The sequence below is a fragment of the Lactuca saligna genome, chromosome 3 (assembly GCF_052625555.1).
Source record: "Lactuca saligna cultivar CGN05327 chromosome 3, ASM5262555v1, whole genome shotgun sequence".
Lineage (NCBI taxonomy): Eukaryota > Viridiplantae > Streptophyta > Magnoliopsida > Asterales > Asteraceae > Lactuca > Lactuca saligna.
The window spans coordinates 29,928,092-29,940,700 of NC_136419.1; positions in this window are offsets into that span (position 1 = coordinate 29,928,092).

Consider the following 12,609-nt stretch of genomic DNA (forward strand, 5'->3'; position numbering starts at 1 on the left):
ATTATTTTCATTGATCTTGAAACATTATTTTTAATATAAAAGATCCAAACACAATAAATAAATAAATAATATTATTTTTATAGAAACTAAACATAGGGTGTGTTTGGCAAAAGTAGCTGTTAGCTGGAAGCGGGTAGCGGTTAGCTGGTAGCGGGTAGCTGGTAGCGGGAAGCTGTAGCTTTTATTTGTTATATGAATGTTTGGCAAAAGTAGTTGGGAGCTTTTGAAATATATAAAATTACATAAAAGACAATTTATTAATATATATATATATATATATATATATATATATATATATATATATATATATATATATATATATATATATATATATATATAAATATATTTTTAAGTGTAATTATGGAAATTGATTTCAAAAGTTCCGGAGCGTTTTGTTAGAAGCTACATGAAGTAGCTTTTAGAATCGGAGCGTTTTGTTAAAACTAAAAGCTAAACGCTCGTACTGCCAAACGAAGTTTTTTGTTTAAACTAGAGTGTTTTGTCAAAAGCTAAAAGCTTGAAGCCCCCAAACGCTTCCAAAAGCTTCGTACCAAACACGCCCATAATATAAATACTAAAGATCTTGTATGTAATTTTTTTGTCACCGTCTTTGATTCTTTGCATGGTTAGGTTGATTGAAAAAGAACATTTATCAAGGAGCATGATACTGCCCAATTGCCATCAACAATTCTGAACGTTCACTTCTACGTTCATCGTCATGTTTTATTGTTATTTTAATTACATATAATTAAACAGATTATAATGAATGCTATTTAATTTTCATTGTGTTTTTTTTTAGTTTACGACTTACTTATTTTTAGAAAGAAATGTTTGAAATAAAGTTGGTAATGTTTATTGAATTTGACATTTATACTTAGCGGGTACCCGTGAACCGAACCGTGGTTGTCCGTCATCATACGGTTCGGTTTTTTTGCCAATGAAGTTCGGTTTCAGGTAGTGCACATGAGGTATCCGCTCCACGCTCACGGTTCACAATTTTATTACCATCCGAGCCGAACCGGCCCGTTAACACTCCTAACTGCAAACCAACTCCATGATATATAGTTGCGTATCCCAACATGAGGCTAATTCATTATTCGACTAGATCCATTAAAATAAGGGAAATCTCTGATAAAGTCTCAATATTTTGGTAAGTTTACGGTTTAATTCCAACATTTATTTTTGAATAGAAAAATATTAATTATTTAATTTTATATGATAATCTGTCATTTTCTGTTGAAAAAAATAATGACTATTTCGTTAATTTGAGCAAAATATAAATAATTGAGACTTTTCTGTTCAAACAACAAAAGTTACAATGAAACCATAACCTGCCACAGAATAGTCATAGTTTATCGGAGATTTCCCATAATCCCATTAGAATAACAAACTCTTTTCTCATACCATATTATTAGTGGTACACTTGTAATTTCTCAACTTAATCACTAGGCACTCAGACTAATCAAATGCTTACGAATGTATAAGCTTTGATTGAACTTACTCCAACCTAAATATAACACCAAATGTAAACAAGGATAAATTTTTTGGTTTAGTAATCAGGATGACGTGGAAATACCATAATGACTTGGTTTTTAATAGCATAGTTGATTTTTCTTTTATGCGGTATACGAATAGAAACAAAAGGATTAAAGCGTTTTTGGAGTGTTAATTTCCCGTTAATTTCTATATCTTTATAATTGTTTTGGTTTCCTAGCATTTGGTTAATTTTTAATATATTACAGTTGTTCAAGAAAAAGTAAGTCTTTTGGTTTAAAGCTGTCGATCAAGCTTCAATTAAGCTTCATTAATTAAAAATATATGAACTCAGGATACCTTATCATGATCGAACATGGATTTGGAAATGTTGTATATCATTAATGCCCGTTACGAAGTTGAACAGTTTTTCCTACGGTGCACCTACCTGCTTTTAAAGAATATTGATATGTTTATCCGCATCAAAATATATAAAATACCAAATTGGCAAATTATGGTTTTATTGATTTTATAAAAACAATATATGATTTCTACAAATTGAATAATTATATATGCCAACTGATCGGTTCTTGAGTCTTGAATATTCTAGGCCATCATCTACTAATGTTAATGTAAACATTAAATTATATCAATTTTAATATGCTAGCATAGTAACATGTATAGTTTTATTTATTTATTTATTTTTTGAAAGAGAGGAATATATAGAGTTTTCGGACTATAATCTAAAATAACAATACATGACTAGCATAGTAACATGTATTTTCATATTTTGAGTTATTTTAAATTTAATATGCTACACTTAACCCGAAATGGAATTAACAAAACTATCACCCATATTTATAATCATGTATATTTAACTAATTACCAATTTAGGAAATAATGCAACCATATATAGACAACTAATTGCCAATATGTGGCAAGTAGATATATAAAGAACGGCATGATCAGCTTGTTAAAAAAAATCTTTCTAAATTATATTGGTTGATCGTCGCTTACTAGGATCATATTTAATGGGAACTATTTTATAAAAATAGCATAAAGACTAACGAAAAAAGCAACAATGAAACAAAGAGGAAAAATAAAAACCTCAAATGATGCAGGTAAGAATTTAAGGGATTTAATTAATGAAACTAACTTGGCATATGAGTCAATCGAATGGGAAAAAAATAAACTAGATTTTGTGGTGCTACCTCAAATGTAACCCCGTAGAGGCTTGTTTATGTACATTGTTTCACTAGCTTGTCACTAATTTTTTCTTTATGTGTTGTTTTACTTTCTTAAAAAATAACATAACAAATTCTTTATGTTTGTCAGGATTGTATGCTGTACCACAAGATATTAAAGAGATACATGAATCATTCAAGTCTTCAAAAAGATTCAAAGAAATAACAACTTCTACAATATATAATGAACTTAGAACATACTCCCGGTTGCGATCACGCATAATTGGCGAAGATGCAGAAATAGAGTTATTGATGAACATGCTTCCAATGCTGAAGAAATTCTTCAATCTTGATGAATAAGGTTGGAAGAAGTGGTGTCACACTCTTTTATTTTGCTAGACTCCAATACCACACACAAAGAATGGTATACCATGAAGAGAGAGAGAGAGAGAGAGAGAGAGAGAGAGAGAGAGAGAGAGAGAGAGAGAGAGAGAGAGAGAAGAACTCCCTCATTTAGCCGCACCACCCAAACCGAATAGAAGGGACGCTGTTCACTACGGTAAAACATGTCACATAAGCTCTTATCGTACTCCCCTCCTTCTAGTCTAAGAATTTGATCTTGATGAAATATGGATTGGAAGTATTTAGGGAAGGATTTAGAACTCTTAGAGGCTATAACAAGTATGTCAAAACATCTAGAGACCGTTGATAAATAATGAGGCAAAAGGCAAACCTCCGTTTTTTAGGGCTTTTCAAATATGGAAAGTAGGGTAATTCATGGCCTTGGCATCCTAGTATGTTGGATAATATGTTGCATACCATTTTTGCATGCTCTTTAAATTCTTTGTTTAACATGGAAAATGGATGAAAAACGTCGAACGTCCTACGTAGTATCCTAGGATGTCGGAAGCCTATGGTTTTTAAGTCAAATGTTTGTTTTCACCAAAAGCATTACAAAATCAATGGTTGTCCTGGAAAGGCATCTAGACTGCAGACTTCTAAGCTAATTTCGATGTTAATGGTAGAAGCGACATAAACTTAAAATACTAAAGTTGTAAATATTTTTGCCTTCTTTCCACAATATATCTATAATTAATTATGGTAAAAAATTAAATCAATTAATATTCTGTAAATTAAGCATATTAGTTTCACCCTATAACAACATCATATATCATCGTCATCTTCACCCACATAACACCACCATCTTCACCTACATAACACATACCTCTACATCATCCATCACCATCATCTCACCACCGGTATTAGAAGGGATTGTGAATCATCTACACCCGTGTACCATTTAACCACATCAGGTTATCCTTTCTTCATCACAAGAACCAAAGAAACCTCCCAAACAATCCCATCATACCTTGATGCCTTTGATTAGCACTTCTTGGGGAAGAAACAAATGTTTGAGCCAATATGAGTTGTTATTAGGTCAACGAAGCAACACGACAAAAGGTGCATGGGAAGAATTTCTAACGAGGTTTCAATTCTTCTTTAATGCTCTTGATTTCTTAACAACCAAAATGATTCTACTCATGCTTTATCTCTATGAGAAATCACCAACATGAGTGGGTTGATTCCAAATTTGATAATATAAAAGTCTCTAACGGTTTGCTTTGTAACAATGAAGAAATCAATAATACCTACCAAGTTGCTCAATGAAATGCTTTTCAATGGAGTTTTCTATGATTCTCAAACCTACAAAATAATTTTAAATGTCTAATCAAGAATAAGAAGATAAAGGAAACACGAGACTTTTTCTTGGATTAATTAAGAACAAACAACCTCTAACCCTTTTAAATTGTGCATCTGCCATCCTTGTTTTAGGCTCGGTTAGAAGCTATCATGGTTTGTAATTTTGGGCATCATAAATATATATATATATATATATATATATATATATATATATATATAATAAATATGTTTTTATTTAATTGTTTTACTTAATAAACAAACCAAAATACTTTTTAAGGGACTGAGGGACTTCCTTGGCTTTTGGGGTTTCCAATAAGATGATTCTAATCACATTGAGACTTATTTGATAACATATACTGAGATATATCACTGATCTATTAATAAATCTCCTTGGTCTAACCCTCAAAGAGGCCATCCGGCCGAACCTAAATGGGGATTCTCGGACTTCCAAACGTGGGCATAAGTAATGGTGTACTAAATTACTTTGATAGGACGAATGGAGGCCGAACCTATCGAAAGCAAGGTACATCAAGTAGTAATGGGATCAAGACAAATACACCTTCATATACACAATAACAAGTTGTAGCTTACTGTCAAAGTTAATCATAGTACTTAGGATCTATCAGACATGACTAATGTGTTGAAAGAAAAACTTAATAAAAGTTAGTAACGAGATAATATATTATGGAATAATAAGTTAATCTCAATGGATCTTTGTTAGCTCAACAATAATAGTTAGATTGTGGAAATGTAAGGAATGTAAATAGCATCAAGTTTATATCAATAAGCATTAAACAAGTAGACACTTAGTTGGATCGTAACATGGTTTACAATCAAACACAAGTTAACATACGATGAACAACATAAGCAAAGAGGGGCTCAATTAAAGTATCAATCAGATAACTTTAGATAGAATAAAGATGAAAGATCTTATATTGATAAGTTCATAAATTGGTACGTAAACATGAAGTGGGACACTCTATTTATATAGGCCCAAAATTTACACAAAATAATAAAAAAATACAAAGTAGTTGACTTCGGTGACCCTGAAGAGTACACCGGATAACAATAAAGTTTACAAGAAAAGTTACAAAAGTTAACTTGTGACAGTCTTCATGTTACATCCGTCTGCGAGTCTTCTTCTCGTCTTTGGGTCCATAAGATGAAAAAGAGTCTTCGGTAATTCTTCTCGTGTTTACAAAGGCATTGGGGTCTTTGAGTTTATCTTAGTTGTAGAGGGTCACTTTCTTGTATCAATAATTTCCCCCAAAGTGACCTTGCAACTAAGTTCTTCATTGATTTAGTTTGAGAAACTTGATAAGGATCCACCAAAATTTTCTAACTTTAAAAATCCATTTGATCCTCCTAGTTATTTCAAACGTCACCACTTCAGTGGTGTGTTTGGATCTTTGCACCGCAGTCAAGGTGATCTCCAATTGCTTCTTAGATAAGCGATGAATGGTTGTGACTGGAATGAAGAATTTTGAACTTGATTGAGAGTTCTTGTAAACGATCCCAAGGTTTGGAAAGTTTGTTGCACCAAGGTTCATCCCTTGAAATCCCTCAATGATAACTGGAACATGATCAAACGGAGGAAAATCAAAATTTTGAGCAAGTCTCAACTGAATTTCTAAGTTCTTGTAAACACCAGGGCCTTAAGGAATTCACATGCCCTTTCAAAGGCAATCTTCATCTTTGGATACTTCTTAGCTTTTAGTTGGAACACTCAAACAATCAAGTAAATCTCTTCACGATTCATAAACATAAAGTATGCTTGTGATTTGATGTAATCACATCCTCTCCAGGAAAGAGTGTACTAAAAGAATTCATTCTTCATGAACTTTCTGGCCTTGTAATTCGTCACCCCTTCTAGTTTATCATTTGACCAAATGCCTTCAAATTTACCACCATGTTTGGCATGGAAAAGGTTCAGTTGTTCAAACTCCATGGGGAGCCTTCGATCATCGAGAATGGTGAGCTCAAAGGATTGAAACACTGGGAAGTATTTGGAGGTTGGAGAAATCGGTATATCCCAGTAGCCATCTGAAGAAGGTTTTGCATATGTTAGAATTTGAACATAGTCAGAGTCCAAGAGTCTTCAGGTAGGATTTACCCACAAATTGATTAAATTCTCATCAAAAGTGGTACGAACCCTTGTACCCTTCATATTTTGCCCGCAAACTATGTAGCTCTCCAATCTTGTTTATTTTGAACCTTGGCTGTGGAATCATCAGAGTGAATTAATGACACATCTTCCTCTAGATTTTCAGGTGAGGAGGATTTTGAGCCTGAGGAGAAGGAAGAAGAGCTGGATCTCTGATGTGCTCTCAAGAAGGTTGACCTTGAGGAGGAGTGATGGATTGGTTAACCGAAGGAGTTTTTGACTTAGATGTTTTCTAGGATGAAAAAGTTTCAATCCTTATACCCTGGTTTGGATCACTTCCCCCTTTTGAGGAAGCAAGCTCCACCTGCTCCTCAAACTAACTCTTCAAGTCATCAAGATTCTAGAAAGTAGTGTTGAATTGGGTTACCATCTGATCACACACTAACTTGTTGGTTGGTATATCTAGGTTGAGAAGTGTTTAATAAATACCTTTGGTGATATGAAGGATTTCATCAACACTTTCTTTTGTAGTTAAGGATCGCTTGAACCCTTTAATTGTATCTTGAAGAACTGAATACCCTGATTCATAAGCAGTGTGAGTTTCATCGATGAGTTGCTTAGATTTTTTTTTCTTGAGCCTGTAGGGTTTGTTGAGTTTCAGTCTTGAGTGCCTTCACATCTTCGATAAAATTAGTGGCCTTGGAGATGAATTCCTTATGATCCAAAGTTCATTGATTATCATGTTTTCTGATCCCCATCTCTATGCGTAGAAGCATTCTCTCTGCAGTAAGTTTCTCTCTAGTTTCCAAGGCTTAGATTCTATCAATCAGGGATTGTTGAGTTAAGTCTTCAGTGGTCTTTGGGGTTGCAGAAGTAACTGTAGCCAAAAATTGATCCACTTTTAACCAAAGATGTAACGACCCAAATTTCACGTCCAAAAATTTCGTTTTTAAATTAATACTTTGGAAAACATTTGTAAATAAAACATTATCTGATCAAGCCATTTCATAACATACATCATGTCTGAAACCAAAATATGAAAACAACCAAACATCAGAGTACAAATCCCAGCTGAAGTTCGTAAAGCGGAAAACAATGTGTGTGTATGATGTGCCGTTACCGCGCCAACTCCTTCCCCTTCGATGAAGAGGTACCTGAAACCAAAACTGAAAACTGTAAGCATGAAGCTTAGTGAGTTCCCCCCTCGTACCACATGTCATACACCCATATAACATACATATATTGTCAGGCATATCTGGGTGCCCGACCGACCCCTTCGGTCCTCTAGACCGGATACTGGCTAGCATATCTGGGTGCTGCCCTCCCCTTCGGTCCTCTTGATCGGATACTGGCTAGCATATCTGGGTGCTGGCCTCCCCTTCGGTCCTCTTGATCGGATACTAGGGACTATTTCACCCCCTACTATTACTACATAATACATATCACATAATCTATCTAGCATGGCTGGGCATGACTACCCCTTTGGCCCTATCGACCGGTAATCTGGGGACTATCTCCCCTACTGTCACTAGCACATAGCATCATATCATACTAGCACATAACATATCAGGTAGTAGCAAACCTTGATGAATATCACAGAGACAATCATATAATCATACAATTCCTACTGATGGGCCGACATTGTGGCCGTAGACCCACCGCTACTGGAAGGTAACTCACCTCGAAGTAGCTGCTGATATGCGTGGGAACTAACTATCTGCTACTGTTGGGGTGCAAAGTTATTCATTTTTGACTTTGTAAATGTTTGACTTTTGTAAAACCACTTGCATGTGGTGCATTAGCCTTTAGACCCATGTGTTAATGAGAGTGAGAGAGAGAGAGAGGCATGTAAATACCTTTATATAAGGTAGGTTTGTCCACTTGTAGAGGTGTGCTTGAGAGATGTAGTTCATAGTGATTAGTGAGTGAGATATTTGTGAAGTTCTAGACTAGATCCCTTTTTGTACTCATTTACTATGATCGAATATATCTTTTAGCACCCAAATCACCGTGTTCAATTGTGCAAACTTTAATTCCGCATGTCAAACCATGTTCTCTTTCACTACAATTGGTATCAGAGCGGGTCTTCAAGGTCAAGGTGATTTTTTGAAGAACGATTCTCGGTTTGGCAATTTTTTTCGCAATTTGAACAATTTTGGTGAGTCTATCTCTATGATCTCTCTTTATTTCATTGAATCGTGCGTTACGTTTTTGAATTTTGATCAATTTGTTTCGTTGAATCTAATCTGTTTTTACCCTATTGGTGTTTCAACAATTTTTTTTTTAAAACGATCAAGCCTAAATCCGAATTCAAAAGATCTAATTCATTGGTATTCATTGATCCAAGTGTTAAAGCCCAATGTCCGATCGATAATTGTTCATTTAAATTGATTGAGCCCGGTCAATTTAATATACTTACTGTTCATGATCTTGGTTTGAGCCCAAATTTGATTTCCCATTTGTTTATCAAACATGTTTTAGCCCAAAGTCACAAGTAAGATCCATTTGGTATGAGTATACGCATATTTGTTCATACTTTTGACTTGTACACAGGCATATTATTCTTGTACTATTGACTCATTGCACTTCATGATCGACTGTTCTTGAGTTCTTCATCTTGTTCTCTATTTTTTTTTCTCGATCGATGTTAAATGTATATCTGAAAATGAGTCTCGACTTCTTATGATTTGGAATATGATGAACTCGATTTTATACAAGTTCCAATGAAGAAATCATCATATTGATTCTTCATTTTGATCAAATTAATCAAGAACAGTTGAAATCAATGAAGAACAGTTGAAGAACAAAAAGTTTTGGTTTTGATCTGAAATTGTTTTGAATATTATGGCTTTCATATTTGTCAAGACTAGAAAGAAACAGTGAAGAATGAAGCTTTAATCGATTTTTGATTTCAATGGGTTTAAGAACGATTATTGGTTTTGGGTTGACGATTTTCAACTGTGAACTGTGTTTGGAGTCAATTTTCGAATGTAGATGACAATTATTGAATGAAAAGCAAAGTTAATGTTGGATTCGATCGATCGGAGTCTTTGGTGTGATAGATCGATAATTTCGATTTGGGATAACTTTTTAGAGTCGGTGATTTTTGGGTCAAGATTCGAATGAACAATGGTTTAGAGTCGATTGTTTGATAACGAAAGCCTTCTTAATGACTGATTATGGAATCGATTTCAAAGATTTTGATAATTTTGGGGTACTTGTATCAAAAAGCAAAAGTTTTGTTCGATCCATTGACTGGATTGGAAATCTAAGCTTAACTTAGTATGAATATTCGAAGGGTTGAAATTTGTTGTTGATGTCAACGATTTTGGAATTGGGGCGAATTCTTTGAATGTTTCGAGTCGATTTTGGTCGATGTGGTCCCTGTAATGAAAAGAACGAAGAACCGGAGTCGAAGATTGATTGAGGAACAATTAGTGTTTGAGAAAGAGTGATGAACTGTATGTTTGGGTTGAACTGAAAAACGAACGACAAATGATCGACTGTGTGATTTGGTGAATAAGATTCGAAGGGAACATACGGGTGAATGTACGAAGCGTTCCTGTGTTTTGGATTGATGATTTGGGGAAGAACTGTAAGGAACGAAGGGTGATTTGAATGTACGAAGTGAGATAATTCGATTGAGAGGTTGGATGATTACGAGGTTACTGTTCATTGGATAGGCTTCGACTGCTTCGAATTCGTGTGAAAAGGGAAAAAGCACGCTTCGTATGAATTGAGCAAGGCTTCGAATATTTTGATCCAAAAAGCAAAATTTTCGAAAATCACCCGTGAAATTTCGAATGGTTGTCAATTGGGAAAAGGCTTTGAATGATTGGCAAAAGCTTCGAACATTTTGATCAAAAAGCAGAATTTTCGAATTCAGCCCCTAAAATTTTAAATGTTTGGAAAACTCAACAATTAATTGAAATTTCGAATGTTTGACACTTTTCACCCAAATTCGAAAATTTTTTAAGGGCTTCGAATATTTTGGGGATTCTTCGTATGTTTGGTGCAAATGACAGAATTTTCAAAAATAGTCCCTGAGGCTTCGAATATTTGGCGGTTCATACCCAAATTCGAAAAAGGACTGTTTTTACTGAAAATTGAAGAAAATGCATTTCAAGCCCCTGCAGTTTGTGCAAATTGACGCTTTCTACCCAACTTTGGAAAAAGGGGAGAGTTTTGCATATTTTACTGTTTTGGACGCAACGGGTCACTGCAGAATTATGAAATTGACAATTTCTACCCATTTTTGAGAAATTTTGTCAAAGGCGATCCGTGAACGAAGCTAAAAATTCAATATTTTTTGGATTTTCCGGATTGAAGCACAATGTTTATGCCACATGTTAAGGGGGAGTTTTGACATGAAAAATTCCAAATAGAGCACATTCTTTTTCCTTGGGAGTTTTATAATCATTTTTTGATTATAAAAAGGGGGAGAAGTTTTATATAGAAATTCGAACTTGAATTTTTCATATTACGCGGATTTGAAGACCGAAGTGATTTTGAAGTTTTGAAGCCACGAGATGATGCAATTGGAAGTTCGGAAGTGATGTATTCGAAATGGGTTTGGATTTATTGAAGATTTTTGGGGTGTATTTTTATACGCAACTTTTGGGTGGTTATTTGGAGTTTGGAATACTCTTGATCATTCGTTGCTGCTCAGTTTGTATGGTCTCACATCCTAGAGCCCAAATTAAAGAGTCATGGAAGAATTGAATATTGAAGTTTGTTTCGACATGTGTCACCTTTGAGGCTCGAACTGCGTAGTTGCCCGACTTTGGAAGATTTAAAGTAGGTCATTCATTCCTAACTTTGAGGGGGAGAATGTTGGGGTGCAAAGTTATTTATGATTGACTTTATAAATGTTTGACTTTTGTAAAACCCACTTGCATGTGGTGCATTAGCCTTTAGACCCATGTATTAATGAGATTGAGAGAGAGATATGTAAACACCTCTCTATAAGGTGGGTTTTTCCACTTGTAGAGGTGTGATTGAGAGATGTAGTTCATAGTGATTAGTGAGTGAAATATTTATGAAGTTCTAGACTAGATCCCTTTTTGTACTCATTTACTATGATCGAATATATCTTTTAGCACCAAATCACCGTGTAATTGTGCAAACTTTAATTCCGCATGCCAAACCATGTTCTTTGTCACTACAGCTGCTGCTGCTCCGGAAATCCTCCGACTGTAATTCCCACAAAACATTCAATCAAACACTGCTACCTGTCCTTGGGGTAAAACGACCATCTTACCCCCGACCAGGTCAAAGTCAAAGTCAACTACCAGTTGACCTGACTCGCCGAGATGGCTCGCTGAGTCCCTATCCTTCCATTTGACCTTATACCCATCTCTACTCGTTGAGTTAGGCGATGAATTGACGAGTTTTCCTTCCAAATGAACATAGACTCAATCTTCATCCGACTCGCCGAGTTGTATGAACAACTCGTCGATTTCATCTTCAACTGATAAACAGGTCCTGTCGTTGGCTTGCCGAGTTGTATGAACAACTCGTCGAGTTCAACTTCATCCATATGAAGATTGCCTTGGATTCACCGAGTCTGCTCATGCACTCGTCGAGTCCCATGAATATCCCAAACAATGGCTTAGTCCAGAACATTGGGTCACTCCCCGGGACTCCCTAAAACCTTTCCACACTCAACTGGGTCCTTTTGACCCTCAAATGATTTGGGACTCAATCTGGGACTCGTCGAGTCCAAGGATGGACTCACCGAGTCTGTCGCATATTCTCACTAGATCTTCAATTTCTGATGCACAACTCTTGATCACAGGATACATCTATGCTCCTAGGACCGTTCTAGCACGTAAAGTTACAACCTTTATGTGCTTGCATGGTACTTTAAGCTCAAAAGGTCCTAAAACAAGCCCTTGAGTTGCATGGAGCCTTTCTTGGGTGGAAGAGCACCCCCTTTCTGCTTTATGACCCCTCAAGGGTCCTAGATTCGTACCCTTATCCCGAACCATGCTTGCATTCATGGTTGGCTAGCTAAAATGGCTCATAAAGCGCTAAAACTACACAAAATGGGATCTAGCATTTGGAAGAACAAGGTACAGACTTTTTACCATGAATGAGCTGCAAATGATGCACAAATTCGGATCCCCTTTAGTCCTTTCTTGCTCC